This window comes from Mixophyes fleayi, chromosome 2 (genome assembly GCF_038048845.1).
Source record: "Mixophyes fleayi isolate aMixFle1 chromosome 2, aMixFle1.hap1, whole genome shotgun sequence".
Classification (NCBI taxonomy): Eukaryota; Metazoa; Chordata; class Amphibia; order Anura; family Limnodynastidae; genus Mixophyes; species Mixophyes fleayi.
The window spans coordinates 371,732,156-371,749,769 of NC_134403.1; the positions used below are offsets into that span (position 1 = coordinate 371,732,156).

At 39.5% G+C, this 17,614-nt stretch overlaps 1 protein-coding gene across 6 annotated transcripts in view; it reads left to right on the top strand.

The window, feature by feature from the left end:
- ZBTB20 (zinc finger and BTB domain containing 20) overlaps window positions 1-17,614 on the top strand; it is a 656,370-nt gene that overhangs the window by 48,174 nt on the left and 590,582 nt on the right. The window lies entirely within an intron of this gene.

The window sequence follows — 17,614 nt, forward strand, 5'->3', positions numbered from 1 at the left end:
AACGGTATTACTTTGGGCTGATGCAAATGGCTCTCAAAAACCTGCTTCAGGTGGTTGAGAAATTCTGATTATTAAGATAACTTCAAATGTTCTGATAGTATGCAGTTATTTCTTATAACACATAAATTGTGTGTACAGAAGTGAGGAGTGATTGTATCAAAGTAATAATCTGTTAATAATTGTATTATAATTATCGTTATTATAATGAGTACGTATTTTGGCATTACTACTATATTTATTGTTTGTTGTAAATATAAAATCTGAATTAAAAAAACCTTGAAAAATAAAACTCTGGAAAAGAGTTATGACATTCTTCCCCCAAAATGTGGTACTGCCCATAGCATCCAATCAGAAGCTAACTGTTATTTTTGTAGAACAGTTTGGAAAATGAAAGAAAATATTGGTTGGTTGCTATAGGCAACAGCACTGTTTTGTTTCACAGTTACCTGGGGGACAGATGTCCTTCATTGATGCCCGTCCAGCTCTCACGCAGAGAAACAAGCATAATGTTCATTTATTTCACTGTAATTGAATTAACAAAGTCCAGGGGGTAAATGTATTAAACTGCGATTTCTGCAAATTGCTGATATTTGGCAACTTTGATAGCTAAATTTGAAATGGCAAAACTTGCCCTTAAAGACATTGTAAATTTAGTTGTCAAAGTCACCAAATATCGTTGATTTGCAGAAATCGTGTTTGAATACATATACCCCCAGGTCAATATGAAATAAATATGTATTTATTTCATTCTTTTTAATGTGATCCATTGACTGTGAGTAAATAAAGCAGACAGTTCCCAAAAGACCCCCACTCCCAGCAAACAGAAACAAGCACAGGTGAGTATGGGGTCATTAACCAATAGGTTCTATCCCGTTTACAGGCTTGTGCTAGTATTAAAACCTACTAGTAGAAGCATGATGTTATGCCACTGGCTGCAGGGCCTTAGAAACACTGATAAACTCGTATGTTAAATGGAATAGTGCACCCTCCTGTAACTTGTGCTTCTCTGTGACCATTACAGTGTATAGAGAAGGATATATCTCTGCTTGTAAACTGTGTATTATAAAGGTGAGACGTGACTATAACTGTAGCACTATATAATAATGTATAGTCCTATAATAATTGTTATAACATTATTATTAATGTACATATAAATGTATATAAACTGTGTATTATAGAGGTGAGACGTGATTATACCTGTAGCACTATATAGTAATGTATAGTCCTATAATAATTGTTATAACACTATTAGCGTACATATAAATGTATATAAAATGTACAAGTTTTACATGTTTAAACACCACTATACGTCTTATATCCGTCCGCCACGTCCTCACAATCCAGGCTGTTTATACATAAAGAGTACATGTTATCTGAAGGAAATTGATCATTAAAACTGGAAACACTGCAAGTGGCCCCCGGTATGTTTGACCTCTAATGTTCTATCTTTGTCCTGTAAAATCTTATTATTATACATACTATTCATTTTGTTTTATATAACAATTCCCTGAGATCATAAGTATATATATATATATTATATCAGGTATTCCCCAGTCACCCGCACATTACATCCACGTGGCTGCCCCGTTATCTCAGTGTCTGATAATCAGTATATTGGTGAATGACGACTCATAACATAAATGCATAAATACGAGGACTTTCTTTGGTAGATATTATTTGTATATATATTCCCACTAAACCGCAGCATAACATTTTATTTTGGAACGTTGTATATTACCTTTGTAAAGCCAGCGTCCAAGTAATGTCCTAGATCACTTACTAACCAGACCTTATGTACTAACGGACGATCTGTACATTCAGCTGGGCATGTGCTAAGATACATTGATAATTGTCGCATTATTGTTATTATTATTCATTTATTACAATTATAAAATTATAATTAATTTACTTATTAGAAACATGATAAAAAGTGCTCTGTATCTCCATACTCCAACCTTCACCCCAGAACTAAGGTGATGTCTTATGGGGGGAAACGGAAATGTTACTTTTACTTAGATGATGTAAATTGTAAAAGGATTGACGCTGACGTGCCCGTTACCGTAGGTCCCTGAGATACTTTATAGAGTATTACTCTACCTATTGCTTACATCAGAGGAGCGCCACACATGGGCACTGCTCAGAATCACAGTCAGTTCAATTGCATTTAAAGGATAGTTATACATTTATAGTTTTTTTTTTCATTTCAGTAGATTACAGGTTCTCCATTGTCATTTTACACTGATACATTTGGTGGAATTGTTTGCCAGTTTAATGATATAGTTGGTACTTCAGCCTATAACCTCTAACATATAAAGGAATACTGATTCTATATTTACATTTATTTATATATATTTATATACCTTTTATTCTATATAATTATTGCTTAAATATTGTTGTTTTTTTTTGCAAATCTATTACACCCACCCACACTACATGAGGTAGGAGGGTTGTATTTACAAACATTACATTTTAACAATAAATGATCACATGTAAACAAATTCTCCCAATACTCTGAACATACGATGGGGCAGTATATAAAGGCCCCCACATGTCTCACATTATTAATGGCTCTTTTGGGTTAGATTTGGGGCTGTTAGACGTAGGCTACAAGTTATGTGTGTGCGTCCATGCAGGACTCATACCTCCCCACTGCCCCCGTTATGGCGGGATGTCCTGATTCACGGGCCGCAGAAGGGGGGACTTAACAGGAAATTGGGGCTTATTTTCTATTAAATGTTGGGAGGTAAATCATGTGTGTGATACATTACTGGAACATGCACAACTCCAATTGCTGGGACTATAGAGAGGTTTGTCCCTTGTAGGGAAGGGACCTGGCAAAAGTAATGCGTTTGTTGCATGGCTGCATTAATCATTGTAAGATTAAACCATTGTGACAGAAGTAACACACGTATAGCCACATTTACTAATGTGCTTATAGATCCCCTCCCACAGATTGATGATTTTATATTACAGAATTGCTGGATCCTAATATTTGGTTCTGATGATTTAGTCAGAGGTCTCAGAAAGTTAGTGGTTTTGTAGTATAGTGTATTTTCTTATACGTGTATCCATTCATCAGGAACCAATAAGTGCTCAGCGACCGTAACTGTCAGTGCGCTCATGTTTCATGTATAATTTGGGCCCCACGAAACTCCAGACTAGCACAGGCACACTAGCTGGTATGTGACATATTTCATTGTTCTTTTATATAATATTTTTTTTATTTTTAATTTATTTTTTATTTTTTATTTTAAATAATTTATTAATTTATTAAAAGTCTGAAATGTCTTTGTTAATGTTTGAATGAGAGATTTTGATAGTTAAAGAATTCTGGGTATATTCCTAGTATGTGAGGTGTTAAGTGATGTGCTAAGGCTAACTGCACTTTATTCTAGTTTTTGCTGTAGTATTACCATAACCTAAGTAGCGATCCCCTGATAGAAACCTCTGTCTACTTCTCCTCACGTTACAGTTATTCTAGATACATCAAAACATCAAACTGCAAGATTCTCGCTGCTTGTCATTAATTTGTGTCTGCATTTTGGTGGCTGTAGTATTGGTTAAAGTGATAATAGGACACAGCCCATATACAAAATGAGTATTGGTAGTGTCTCCTAAGGGCCATAAACGGCGCTATTTTATCATCGTTTCCTTTTTCTTTTTTTATAAACTTGTTCATATCTGTATGGTGATCTGTTACCTGGAATCCTTGGGAGTTTTCAGCACCACGCCAACCCAAAACTTAATTACATTTAAACAAATGACCTCTGTATTTCCCCACATTGCCACTGGCATTCCTTTCCTCATTAAATTGTTTATCAGCGCTCCTCACAGTGACTGCAGGAGGAGACATGTCTGTCTGTGGTCATTTCACTGAAAAGCAGCAATTATTTATTTATTTATTTAATTTTCCTGGTTTGTCTTAACCCTGGATAACCAACTTCCGAATAAAGAATCCCATAGGAATAATATGGTATAGTATTAGCGCTCAAATTGCCCTATATATTGATTGATTAAATACAATGTATTCAATGTATTCGTTTGGACTTTAGCAAGAATATTTTTCATTCACCCAGGACTCTTATTTAGGAGCTTCCATTGCTCCCCGCAAACCAGATCAATCGTGGGTTACGGCTTCCAGACTTTTTTCAGTATCAGTGTATGTTTACAGTGTCTGATTACCATTCTTTAGGAATTGACTGTGGTTATTTATCTAATTTATTGTAATGAGGTATATTAAATGTTTGTTTGATTGTATATCCTATGGTTATTTCAACATCATTACCCCCTCTGACTTCATACTCGCATCGAATACATTGTATTTAATCAATCAATATATAGGACAATTTGAGCGCTAATACTATACCATATTATTCCAATTGTTTTAAAGGGACAAAGGATATTCCCTTTAGTAAATAGCCGCTCTTGTCTTATAAAGAGTAGAGCACTACCTGTATCCATTTTGTTTGTACAAAGAACCCCATACCTGTGTTACCATTGTTATTACAATATAACATTTTGTTTTACCGTTAGTTCCTCATTCGTCAATGTTGCTGTCTGTTCTAATGGTCCTTAACCACTGAGTCCTTGCAAGTCACACAATCCAGCACTGTGCCATTACCAGCACGGTCTTCCTCATTAATCTGTATATTATAGGGAAGTATATATCCCCAACACATATAAATACAACATTTTCTCTCATTTACAGATGTCTATAATTACTATTATCGACTTCGTTCTTCATGTTTTCTCACAGCCTTAAAAAAGGATAAACCAGTCATCTGTTGTTTTCATAAAAAGGCCTATTTATTAATATTCCACACCAATGCGGGCATCGCTGTAATTTGTATGACTACTTATTGCGGCAATAAGTAATTATCACCCCTATTTATGAAGGAAAAAAATGACTCCTCTGCCCCCAGCGATACTGGCCGGGAGCAGTACTTAGCGGCTAGTGTCCATAGGTGTATGGATGCGCGTGGGTTTGTTAAAACTAAATAAAATAAAGTGTTAAGAAAGCAAAACAAAGTACACACAAATACATGTACATAATATTATTTATAATATATAACTTACACTGTTTAAATATTGTGTGTTTTTAGCAAAATTAATAAGCACTTTTATTTATTTTAATAAGTAAATCTTTTTAAAATTGTATTGTATTCAAAAAATGTGCTTTAGACAGAATAACAAGAATAATAATAAAGCATTTTATAATGCTTCTGTACAGGCCATTCTCTGTAGCCTGAAAAAACTCTTTTTGGCAGCACTAGTGCAGTTCATCCTTTCATAAATGGACCCGCATGTCCTTGCTCCTGTTGAGTCACATTCTTGTCTACTCTCCTGGAAAGTCTGGCAAATTCGGGTAATTCAGCCAGACTCCCAGGAAACAGACCATCCTGCCCATCTCCTAGTGACATGGACAAGCTGGGGGCCACGATGATGCGTTTGGCTTTTGACCTCGAAGGCACAATGACGCGATTGCGCCTTGGGGGCGGTGCCAACATGTTGTGAATCATGGTGCCGTGCCCTGCAGAATAAAATTTGCAGCCAACGCCTGCTCATGATCGCATCGAAATTCAATGCTCCCAGTTAGAGCAGGTTGTGTTTTGGCCACACATAGAGCAATGCCTGTCACTCAGTAACTACTAAATCAGTCAGACCACTCTTTCATGCAGAGCGGATCTCTTAGCTTATATGTGGACGGCTTTACCCAGTCTCTGTAACTGGTCACTTCCTACTGGGTGGTAAAGAATACACATTTATTATTAGTATGTTGATAGTATTACCAGCAGGACGCTACGGCACACATCTGCCTCCCGATCGGTGACTCATGTTAGTTATTTGGATGTTCAAGTGCTGAGCTGAATAATCAGATACTCCAGAATTGAGTGATGGCCCAACTCATGCTGCAGTGAAGATCATTGTTTAATTTGTTTACCGAGCTCATCGATTGGATAGTGATTATGGGGCCCACACATGATACAGTTACAGGTTAAATGGACCAAACTAACCTAGCAGAGTTTGTTGAATCATATTTGCCGGTACCCTCTTTGTACACACCAAGGCAGCATCCAATTATACTCTTCATTCATTTGTCTCATGATATAAGTTCCATTGGAAACCTCACTGCTGGTAACATTGTATATGTCCCTTATTCTGTGATTTAGGCTGAGGACAGAGCTAGAAGGCGTCTCTTAGTGTAGCAGGATGGGATGTGGATGTAAGGGGAGGGCAACGTGCATTCACCACCAGTTCTGCATTGTTTGTTATTTTCTGTTTTCGGCAGATATATTTCCATTGCATGTGACTGGGGATTATATACAACATGTGGAAATGACAGCACGCTGCTAATCTCTGTCGCACAGACTGTAGCGTGTACAGATCACGCGACTTCTAATGCAGCTTGTCACTCCTGTACTCTGGCCCTAAGTTTGTGACCAGAAGTCATGTTCTGTTAAGAACTGAAGTAACAGTAACAATCCCAAAACCTAAACAGCTCTCACAGATCGGAACACTTTATAAGTACAGTATAAAACAAAAATCAATTTCCATTTCCTAAAAAAAATATGAGACGATTGTTTCACTGGGTTGATTGCTGTCCAGACATTGTCCTGCCTGTGAGATCCTTCAATTCTGTACATTATACACTGCTAGAACCATAGGTAGATATTCCATGTTGGTAGTCATGCTATTATCATGTGATGTCAGTGCTGGTACGCAGAATGTATGGAACTTGTATGTTAGTAATACAGCCCACATAGACTTGTAGTGTCTCAGGCATACTTACAGGGGAGGTGAAGACCAGGTCCGGAGGTGGGCAGAGCGCCGCAAATCTTTTCATTGTGCTTGTGGGTGGAGGGCCAAAATGATACAATTCACGACAAATCACATCATGAAGGCCCCATCCAGCCCCCTTCACTAGACAGTGGGCAGTGTGCGTGAGAATTACCTGCTCTCACAGGAGTCCGGGAAACCTACCCAGAAGTCTGAAGTCTCCTGGACAAAGAAAACATGTTGTATTTACTGTTTTGTGACTGTGGCATAAGTACACAAATTAGGGAGATACATTGTGGAGTAACTTTACAGAGCTGGACCTGTTTCTTTTATTATTTTTATACCTTGTGTTCCCTTTATAATGGCCATAAAATAAAGGAAAAATGGCTATGAAAATGTTTTACTGGAGAAGTGATTTGAGCCATACTGGGAAGAGCTCAGATGCCTTGTGTTAGGTATCATGGCTGCCTCTTACTACATGAAACGTAGATTATATACCGTGTGTGTGTTTATTCGTTTAGATTGTTTTATTGTTACTTGCCTACTCTCCCGAAATGTCTGGGAGACTATCATATTTCAGGGAGACTCCTGGAACAGCAAGCTTCCATCTCAGGTCCCGGCCACTTCACTCTTGAGGCAGAGTTGATGACACGGTGACGTAATCATGGCACCCCCCACTGTGTGATGACATTAATAGTGGCATTGGACAGCAGTCCCCACGCTCGTCCCTCTCACTCGCCACCTGACCTCCCTTTCAGGTTGGCTGGTATAGATTAAGGGTGTGTTCCAGAACAGTATTTTACATTTTGTTTTGATTTTCCATTTGTGTGCGTTACAGCTTCAAGTACCCCCAGAGGAGGCTGCTTATGGTTTGAAAGACACTTGATTGAGGAATGTAGTGCACACTCATATCCAGTGTGTATGACTTACCTCCTCTCAGGCCTGCTGTGTTATGTTTTCTTACAAAGAACAGGTAGGTGAACAGTAGGTTGAAATTGTTGCCTTTACAATGCAGAGCAATGCAATGTTTTGTAATATTGTAAGATTATTTGTAATGTGTACAATAACGCTTAATTTTGAGCGAAATATCTCTACGTTATACTCCACATATACTTCCGGTAATTTACTTTTATACATTTATACAGAGACGTAGCTTAGAACAAAGTGTATGTTGTCATATCAGTATCATTAGTCAGACCCCCTGGGGTCTCCCTTCTCACTGTGCCTGGGGATCTTTTGTCAGTGTAATGGTGGAAGATTGCTGAGGTGTAAAATCAATATCCTCGTCCCTGACTGATGTGTTCCACCTCCACTGGGAGGTGCAGAGGAGAGAAGATGCCCATTCGTCCTGGCACTGCCCTCCTCCTCTGCTTCTCTTCTGCTTAAACAGTTGTCTGGCATAATTTGACACACAAGAGACTATTCCCAATCTGATCAGACAGCAGCATTTATTGATGCAATGAGCCGCAAAGGAACATGTACAGTCTGAATGTGCTGGCAGGTAGATTTCACATTCCAGATGGCAAAGACAAAGGGAGTTTGACTGAAGATTGAAGTGCACTGCAAGCCTGGTGATAGCTGAACGCTAGTCAGGGACCTCTCACTTTACTGTCCTGCCTCCATAGTGTAGATTACATCGCTTGTCCTGCTGGCACCTCAGACCTCCCCAGTAACTGTAGTTAGATCCCAGCCACTTCCTGCATGTGATAAACATACAACCATATCCTAACTAGCAGTGATTACCTGTACTAGTGAGGTCCTGCGGTGTGCCTCTATAACACATCAGTATGTATGCTGGATAATCCGCCTTATTCTGCCTGTTATACTAATCATTAATATTATCCAACTTACATTGTGCAAATGAGCTTTCTTATATTTTTTCTTAGAATCAATGTAATGGCTAGAAAACAATATATCAATGCGTGTTAATAAACCTAATATGCTGTAGAAATGTGATCAATGCAAAACATAATAGTTATTAATCAGCTGTAATTGTGTTATTGCAATATTTAACTTTTTTTATGCAAAACATAATAGTTATTAATTAGCAGTAATTGTGTTATTGCAATATTTTACTTTTTTTATGCAGAACATAATAATTATTAATCGGCTGTAATTGTGTTATTGCAATATGTTACTTTTTTATTGGCACTAATATGTAGGAAACAAGTACGGGATCTATTATCTGGCATACATATGTTTTCAGGGTAAAGGATTTTGCATAATTTGACAAAATCTACCAAATTAAATTAAAAAAATGTACCCCCATCTTTCCTCATGTTGCCTGTGACGTTCCTCACCCAAACAATGTTGAAGATAGGGGCCCTTAAAACAATATAAAATTTGGGGGTAAATGTATCAAGCTGAGAGTTTTCAGGCGGGTTTGAAAAGTGGAGATGTTGCGTATAGCAAACAATCAGATTCTAGCTATCATTTTGTAGAGTGTACTAAATAAATGATAGCTAAATTCTGATTGTTTTTTCCTGTGTTCAGTATACAAAACAGCCACCATCGTGTGTACAGTATACAATACAGCTCCCATCGTGTGTACAGTATACAATACAGCCCCTGTTGTGCGTACAGTATACAGTATAGCCCCATCTTGAATACAGTATACATTACAGCTCCCATCGGGTGTATAGTATACAATACAGCCACCATCCTGTGTACAGTATACAATACAGCCCCTGTTGTGCGTACAGTATACAATACAGCCCCATCATGTATACAGAATACAATACAGCCCCCATTGTGTTTACAGTATACAATACAGCCCCCATTGTGTCTACAGTATACAATACAGCCCCCATTGTGTCTACAGTATACAATACAGCCCCCATCATGTGTACAGTATACAATACTGCTCCTATTGTGTGTACAGTATACAAAACAGACCCTTCGTGTGTACAGTATACAATACAGCTCCCATTGTCCGTACAGTATACAATATAGCCCCCATCATGTGTACAGTATACAATGCAGCCCCCATCATGTCTATAGTATATAGTCTAGTCTCCATCACACCTACAATATATGATACATGCCTCATTATGCCTGCAATATACACATCTATCACATCTACAGTATACAATATAGTCCACATCATATTTACTGTACACAGGGCAGTCTTAGAACCGTCCCAGTATTATTAGCACTTTAGTTACTAAATGCACAATACCAGAGGTCTTTCTTCTCCTCTCCAGTCTCTTCCTTCTTTCCCTGAAACGTTCCTGTGAGCAGAAGTTTGAGCTTTAGATGACCAGATTGGTGCAGATAGAAGGGAAGTGGCCACTAGTTGTGATGAAATTCTATGTATTTAGACATATTTTTTTCTGGTTGTAGTAGATTATTACAAATGGTATTGTCCCAGCTCACCGTGATTTGGAATAGCTGTTTACATATTGGAAGCTCATGTGGCGTTGGTAACCGTTACCTGGTCAGAGTATCCACAGTCTTGTCTTTATTGTACTTAAGTAACTGTATCCACTTGATCGTGATATAAATGTGAGTAAAGATCTGTGCGGCCATAGAGTTAATTTATATTTGTAATATTTTACTGCACAGAAATTTCTGCTACTGGAGGTTGTTTCTGTAAGTAGATGAAGCATCAGAAATCTCTGATTTTATATTGAACCCCTTTGGCAGTATTAAGGGCAAGTGTTTGATAGTGATTTAAATCAATCTGTTTGGATTAGAAAAAACACAGGCAGGCTTTTATTCCAATACTCTGCTCACCTTTTGAGTCTCTACAATTTACAACAGTTTAAAAAATAGTTCATTGAGTAAAATTCAGTATTCAACAAGCAAAACTGCCTGTAGGCAATGTAATTTCCCCCACTGTGCGCGTCACAATAGACATGATCCAGAATTATAGGGATTGCCTGCCTCTCTTTCAGCTGTGCCTGTCCCCCAAATTTGCATCCTTCTCAAGAAGCTGAGCAAATAGGTTCTGCATTTAATAAATGCTTTTTCTCTCAGTCGGCATACGAGAAAACACGTCTCATGTTGCCTCGAAGCTGATTTTATAGTCTCTTTTAAAGTGAAACTGTGGAGATAAAAGACATTTAAACTCAGACTGTCTAGCTCTCCATGACATCCTCTTATATAGGCTTAGACATACACCAGCATTTCCATGATCCGGTTTAGTAACGGCACAAATGAAATTAAGCTTTCTATGTGTGCATTGGTTATATATGTATATGTGTGTGTTTCCATATGTAACTGCAGTCGGTTAAAGGTTGCTCGATCCCATAGAGGATGTTAGGTCTGAGAGATCACATAACTCTGCACCAAATCCATGTTTGGATTGAGCAGAAAACCCAACAATTTTAGAAAAGATTCTTATGAATTCAAAAATAAATTCAGAAAGTAATATGCATTGAAAGTAAATGATAATGATTCAGTTGCTGAATCAGAATCTTAGTAAAAAGTTTGAATTGTGTACATCCTTCTATAATGCACCGATTTATTACTTTGTGTACAACGTCAGACCCTGGGTAGAGCATTGCTGGTTTCTTATGGGTTCTTATCATCTTGTTCATATATCGCTGATTATCGATAACTCCTTATAACTTAATCTGATGATTCCTTGTATCTCATCATATTCAGGCTATATAGAAAAAACTTCACTTTCCATTCATCAATCGTTCTGTCTTCCAAAGTCTCAACCTGTTATTAGCAGTCACACTATGTTTCCGTTGTAATCTGACATTTTTACATAGGCATGTCAGCTTCACTTTATTTTGTACTACTGAGATTTGTTTCTTAGGACTCATCAATCTAATTCTAAATTAAACCCCAAAACACCATTAGTGATGGCTGAAATTGCAGTATACCAGGTTGTTTCACATAGGGAAGAAGAAGGCCCAGCGATACAATCCATGGAATGCCATTCTGAACTGTATTTTTATATTCTCATTTGCAGATTTTATAACCTATAAATAGATTGTGTGGTGTGGTTGGCGTAGGAATGGGAGCACTTAAAACAAAATTCTGCCGTGAAACATTCACATTTATCTGCCAAATGTGGAATTAGGAAAATAATTTGCGGAACAGTTTTAAAAAGTTTTGCTCATCTCTTCACATCCATGAAAGTGATAAAAGAGATCTGAATTTTCTGCAGTCTTGTACATTGCTGATGTGGAGCCACCCTTGAGTGTCTTTGTGACAGTGGGTGGAATTGTAATGGTTATAGTAAGACAAAAATGGTAGGAAAATGAGAACTTGCATTTCACTATTTCTTTTAAAAGGATGATATGTAGAAAGATTAGCAGAATACAAAAAGTACTGTATTTTTATTACATCAGTATGTGTTGAGGCAATATTTATGAGATTGCATCCATAAATCAGTGACATCACTATCCCGTTACTAGGAACCAGTGACATCACTGAGAGTGCAGCCTATACATTCACTAGGAGCCAGTGACATCACTGAGAATGCAGCCTATCCATTCACTAGGAACCAGTGATATCACTGAGAGTGCAGCCTATACATTCACTAGGAGCCAGTGACATCACTGAGAGTGCAGCCTATCCATTCACTAGGAACCAGTGATATCACTGAGAGTGTAGCCTATCCATTCACTAGGAACCAGTGACATCACTGAGAGTGCAGCCTATCCATTCACTAGGAGCCAGTGACATCACTGAGAATGCAGCCTATCCATTCACTAGGAACCAGTGACATCACTGAGAGTGCAGCCTATACATTCACTAGGAGCCAGTGACATCACTGAGAGTGCAGCCTATCCATTCACTAGGAACCAGTGACATCACTGAGAGTGCAGCCTATACATTCACTAGGAGCCAGTGACATCACTGAGAGTGCAGCCTATCCATTCACTAGGAACCAGTGACATCACTGAGAGTGCAGCCTATCCAGTCACTAGGAACCAGTGACATCACTGAGAATGCAGCCTACTCAGTCACTAGGAACCAGTGACATCACTGAGAGTGCAGCCTATACATTCACTAGGAGCCAGTGACATCACTGAGAGTGCAGCCTATCCATTCACTAGGAACCAGTGATATCACTGAGAGTGTAGCCTATCCATTCACTAGGAGCCAGTGACATCACTGAGAATGCAGCCTATCCATTCACTAGGAACCAGTGACATCACTGAGAATGCAGCCTATCCATTCACTAAAAACCAGTGACATCACTGAGAATGCAGCCTACTCAGTCACTAGGAATCAGTGACATCACTGAGAGTGCAGCCTATCCAGTCACTAGGAACCAGTGACATCACTGAGAGTGCAGCCTATCCAGTCACTAGGAACCAGTGACATCACTGAGAGTGCAGCCTATTCATTCACTAGGAACCAGTGACATCACTGAGAGTGCAGCCTATCCAGTCACTAGGAACCAGTGACATCACTGAGAGTGCAGCCTATCCATTCACTAGGAACCAGTGACATCACTGAGAGTGCAGCCTATCCATTCACTAGGAACCAGTGACATCACTGAGAGTGCAGCCTATCCAGTCACTAGGAACCAGTAACATTACTGAGAGTGCAGCCTATCCAGTCATTAGGAACCAGTGACATCACTGAGAGGGCAGCCTATCCAGTCATTAGGAACCAGTGACATCACTGAGAGGGCAGCCTATCCTATCCTTGCCTCATGCCTCAGTAATGACAATGGTTTCTAGTGAACTGATAGATTGGTTCAGCCCACAAAATGGCTTCCTCCAGCGTGTGTAGGTGAGGACAGAGAATACTATTAGAGCGGCAGCATGTAAGAAACTGTACTAATTACAAAGATATAATAATAAGTCCTGTAGTTGTTGAGTTGCTATTTTAATCACAGAGGACATTATCCTGACACACCCACATAACTGGAAAGGTTTTGCAGTTATATTTTGTTGTTATGTAATTCTTACATGATATTTTTATGACTTGTGCTAGATGGAAGGCAGCCATTTATTTTATCGTACTACACAATATTTCCTATTGAAGCAATTTCCTCTTACATATATGTTCTTGTTGTTATGCGTCCTACAGATGTTCCGCAGGTAGGTGTGCGAGTTTACATCTGGGCTCTGGAAGCAGAACAGTCGATTAATTGAAAGCAGATGAGACCACACAAGGAATTTATCATTAGGAAATTATTTATTTCCTTAAAATTATTTGGCAGGAAAGATTTGGGTACATAAATTGCTGGATTTAGAGAGATACAGACATCACACCAATTAAGCTAAATTATTATGGAGATAAACTTGCTGCACTGGCTGCTGAGCACATTGTTGTAGGACTTAGCCTTACATATATGTAGCATAACATTGCACCTGTTACCAGCTGCCGAAAATAGCACAGATGACCTATGTATCGTTATTATTTCTGCTAAGGCTGCTTACTCTGTTAGACATATTTCACTTTTATTTTCTTTAATCTGTCTCTATTCTTTTCTACTGGAGTTTCCTGCTAAATGTCCATGGCTGTACTATGCAAATGACAAAGTGACACCGTTGTGTTTTGGGGAGAAGATAGAGGGTTAGTTACAGTGCGTTCTATCTGCTTCTAAAACAGATTTATCCTGTGTTGTGTTATGGTGGTATGACAGGTGCTTTTTAATGAAATAAAATATTATATTCATATGATGTACGCTAATGCATGTTGATAATACAAATGTCGGACAGAAAGAGCCTTTTATAGAATTGAGACTGTATTTGTGCCATGTGGAATATTAAGGGTAAAGCGCAACAATAAGTCATTCAGGACTCATAAGTGGAACTGCAGGAAGAATTCAGCTACATATGTGACATATATACTGTCGTTATCAGTGCCTCTGTGCATATTCATGTATAGAAATATGTAAAGGTGTTGGCTGCATATACAGTCATGGCCAAAAGTTTTGAGAATGACACAAATATTTTGCACAAAGTCTGCAGCCTCAGTTTTTATGAAGGAAATTGGCATATACTCCAGAATGTCATGAAGAGTGATCAGATGAAATACAATTCATTTCAAAGTCCCTTTTTGCCATGACAATGAACTTTATCTCAAAAACAACATTTCCACTGCATTTCAGCCCTGCCACAAAAGGACCAGCTGACATCAGGTCAGTGATTCTCTCGATAACACAGGTGAAAGTGTTGACGAGGACAAGGCTGAAGATCACTCTGTCATGCTGATTGAGTTAGAATAACAGACTGGAAGTTTTAGAAGGAGGGTGGTGTTTGAAATCAGTGTTCATTCTCTGTTAACCATGGTTATCTGCAGGGAAACATGCAGTCATTGCTTTGCACAAAAAGGGCTTCACAGGCAAGGATTTTGCTGCTAGTAAGATTGCACCTAAATCAACGATTTATCAGATCATCAAGAACTTCAAGGAGAGAGGTTCAATAGTTGTGAAGAAGGCTTGAGGTCACCCAGCAAGCGCCAAGACCGTCTCCTAAAGTTGATTCAGCTGCGGGATTGGGACAACACCAGTGCAGAGCATGCTCAGGAAAGGCAGCAGGCAGGTATGAGTGCATCTGCACGCACAGTGAGGCGAAGACTTTTGGAGTAGGGCCTGGTGTCAAGAAAGCCAGCAAAGAAGTCACTTCTCTCCAGGAAAAACATCAAGGACAGGGATTGGACTGCTGAGGTCTGGGGTAAAGTCATTTTCTCTGATGAATCCCCTTTGTGATTGTTTGAGGCAAAACCCTTGTCTGGAGAAGGAAAGGAGAGTGCTACCATTAGTCCTGTATCCTGAGGCCATTCATGTGTGGGGTTGCTTCTCAGCCAAGGGAGTGGGCTGCCTAAGAACACAGCCATGAATAAGGAATGGTGCCAAAATATCCTCCAAGAGCAACTTCTCCCAACCATCCAAGAACAGTTTGGTGATGAACAATGCCTTTTCCAGCATGAGGGAGCACCTTGTCATAAGGCAAAAGTGATAACTAAGTGGATCGGGGATCAAAATATCGAAATTTTGGGTCCATGGTCAGGAAACTCCCCAGACCTTAATCCCATTGAGAGCTTGTGGTCAATCCTCAAGAGGCGGGTGGACAAACAAAAACCCCCAAATTCTGACAAACTCCAAGCATTGATTAGGCAAGAATGGGCGGCCATCAGTCAGCATGTGGCCCAGAAGTTGACTGACAGCATGCCAGGGAGAATTGCAGTGGTCTTCAAAAAGAAGGGTCCACACTGCAAATATTGACTCTTTGCATAAACTTAATGTCAATAAAAGCCTTTGACACTTAAATGCTTGTAATTTTACTTTTACTTGTGTCATTCTCAAAACTTTTGGCCATGACTGTATATATCAGCTATCCATAGTTGGAAACAGCAGTCTGGGCTTCAGTAAGAGGCCAGGGACCTTCGTATTCCTAACAACTCTTATTACTGCAAACAGCTATTATATCGATGTACAAACATCTACTTCCCTGTTACTAAAGGGCAAAGTGACACCTCTTAAAATAAAGTATGTAGCTTTGTATTAGATCATAATAACTGTGCCAGGCTCAGCAAGGTACAATGTGTTACCTGTACTTCATGAAACTAGACAATTAAATTGGTGGAAATGTAGTTTTATTATTTGTGTAAAATGATCTATACACTATATACACACTTTCTCTCTCTCCCACTCTCCCTCTCTCATTCCCTCTCCCTCTCCTCGTCTCTCTCTCTCTCTCTCTCCCTCCCCCTCCCTCTCTTTCTCTCTCTCTCTCACCTTCCCTCTCCTCCTCTATCCCCTCCCTCCCCTATCTCTCTCTCTTCCTCCCACTTCCCCCTCTCTCTGTCTCTCCCCTCCGTCTCTCTCTCTCCCTCCCCCCTCTCTCTCTCTCTCCCCCCCCTCTCTTTCTCTCCCCCCCTCTCTTTCTCTCCCCCTCTCTATAATTTACTTATTTATAGTTTACTGTAAATCATTATATATTTTATGTATAAAATGCATACATGTTATTATATTTATTTATTACTGTCACATGTTATGCATTATAGATTACATGTGTTATGGTGTATGAAAATGTACAACTATCTCTCCTCCCCCCTCTCTCTCCTCCCCCTCCCTCTTCCTCCCCTCTCTCTCTCTCACTCTCTCTCTCCCTCCCCCTCTCCCTCTCCCTCCTACTCCCCTCTCTCTCTCCCCCCCTCTCTCTTCCCCTCTCTCTCTCTCTCTCTCCCTCTCCCCCTCCCACTCCCCTCTCTCCTCTCCCTCCCACTCCCCTCTCTCTCTCCCACCCCTCTCTCTCTCGTCCCCCCTCTCTCACTCTCTCTCTCTCTCCCTCCCTCTCCCCTCTCCCACTCACCTCTCTCCTCTCACTCCCCTCTCTCTCTCCCCCCCTCTCTCTCTTCCCCCCTCTCTCACTCTCTCTCTCCCTCCCTATTCCCTCTTTCCACTTCCCTCTCTCTTTTTCCCTACCTCTCCCACAACCTCTCTCTTTCTCTCCCCTCCCTATAATTTTCTTATTTATATCTTACTTTAAATCATTATATATTTTATGTATAAAATGCAGACTTGCTGTTATTATATTTATTTGTTACTGTCACATGTAATCATTATAGATTACATGTGTTATGGTCTATGGAAAATTACAACTATCCTTCCTGCTTGAACAGCCTCGTTTTGTTGAGGACGTTCTCATTGTGGCTAAGGGTTATGGCTATTTTTATGGATCGGAGATGTGGCTGAGCATGTCCTGATTTTTTAAATTGTGGCTGTTAGAGGCATGATTCATCTACCACCTAAATGCTCTTCAGTAACAGATGGCACTCAGTAGGTACTACATTTAAGATTTTTGCAAATTATTATGCACCTAGCAGAGCAGACAGAGTACCACCACCATTTTCTTTCAGTTACTACATAGGTCTGTAACTTTACTGATGAGACCTGATCATGTTTGATTTTATT